This window comes from Frankliniella occidentalis, unplaced genomic scaffold (genome assembly GCF_000697945.3).
Source record: "Frankliniella occidentalis isolate FOCC.00 unplaced genomic scaffold, Focc_3.1 Scaffold119, whole genome shotgun sequence".
Classification (NCBI taxonomy): Eukaryota; Metazoa; Arthropoda; class Insecta; order Thysanoptera; family Thripidae; genus Frankliniella; species Frankliniella occidentalis.
Genome location: NW_026267247.1, coordinates 644,037 through 645,751, shown reverse-complemented (window position 1 = coordinate 645,751; position 1,715 = coordinate 644,037).

Sequence of the window (1,715 nt, the reverse complement as noted above, 5' to 3'; positions counted from 1 at the left end):
CATATCATTAGAAAGAGAATTTTTTCCTGATTCTAATGACATGCATCTCGCAAAATCGACAAAAATTAGACTTACGACCATTCTCCGGGACCCTTTACGCGGACCCTCGGAAGTACGACCTTTTAGTTTTCAGGGGTCGAGTTATGGGACGGTTAAGCGCTACAGGCCCGGACTGGCCAGGGGTGCTAGGATGCGCTAGCATCCGGGGCCCCGCGCCATCGGGGGCCCCTACAACCCGGGTTTTTGTCGGGGCCCCGCCCGGGGCCAGGGGCCTTGGGGGAAATGTCCAGGAATTTTGCTCAAAACCGCTCGTTTCGTCATGAAATATCGAAAAAAATTCTTGCTCGCTTCGCTCGCAGTTGTCTTTGGCGGTTTCCCGTAATGCTTCCAAAATTAAAGTGGAAGACCGAAAGACGTCTACAGGTGGCTGGCAACGCAACGTTGTCAAAAGGGTCTACTACGTAACATAATACCCGCATAATCCCTAAAAACCGGTCTTCAAGCTATAAGATGTCAAAAATTCTCGCCTGCTTCGCTCACTGGAGTTTGCTGCCGCAGCAAACCTGAATATTTCCGAAGACTTTTTAGTTTTTTTGAAAAAGGGGGGGGGGGCGGTAGTTTTGTTTTGGGGGCCCTTCATGTGACGTGGCACCCGGGGCCCTTACCCTCCCAGTCCGTCCCTCCAAACTCAAGTGGCATCGTTGGAGACGTGGGCTGGAGGATAAACTGCCGAAGTGGATGGTATAGATGCACTTATGGATGCACTTGGACATCTAGTCTTTAGTCGTCCTCCAGCGACCCATCAGGGACTTGCTCCAAGCTGTTGTTTTACGTATATTTTATTGTTTACAGGCTGCCACACGGTACTCAGTCGATATCGTTTACCTGAAGCCGTGTTCAGCGATGCAAGGAACTGCCCTGAAGTACCTAAACCTCTCCCAGGAAATGTCATCTGACGGCCTGATGTCCATCAATGGTGTCGGAGACTTGATTCGGCCAGCTCAGCAACTAAATGAAGTAAGGCCGCAGCTCTTGCATGCCTGTCGCGACAGCGAATGTTTTAACATTCGAGCAACTGAACCTATTTCGAATCAGATTTCGTTCGTTTATTTATTCTCGCACTTACAGTACCTACCTGAACTGGTAAGTACCCAACACTGTATTCACGAGCACTTTCGCAGATTCGACCGTAAATATGATCATTTATCAGTACTTGTAGCACGATGTAACTCGCGTGTATTCACCTAAGGAAAATGGAGGGGGCGGGGGAGGTACCCTACTACCTGCTCTGCTGAGGGGCACTCCTTTTCCGAGTAAGGAGGCAACAAGCAAAAAGATCTGCCTCAATCAGCGCCTGGTTAAAACTGCTTCTTAAGACTATTTTTAGTCGACTTAAAATAGTCGAGTATGTTTTTACTCGACTAAAAACAATCGAAAATAGTGGACAAAAAAAATAGCCGACTACAAAAATAGTCGACTACAAAAATAGTCGACCAAAAAGAAAGTCGACTGAAAAAATAGTCGACTGAAAAAATGGCGACTAAAAAAATAGTCCACTAAAGAAATAGTCGACTAAGAAATTCGTTGACTAAAAAATTAGTCGACTAAAAATACGACGCGTCCGGCGAACAAAGGCGAATCTGTGGAGCGCCCGGTAACAAAGGCGAATCTGTGGAGCGCCCGGTAACAAAGGCGAATCTGCAGAGCGCCCGGTA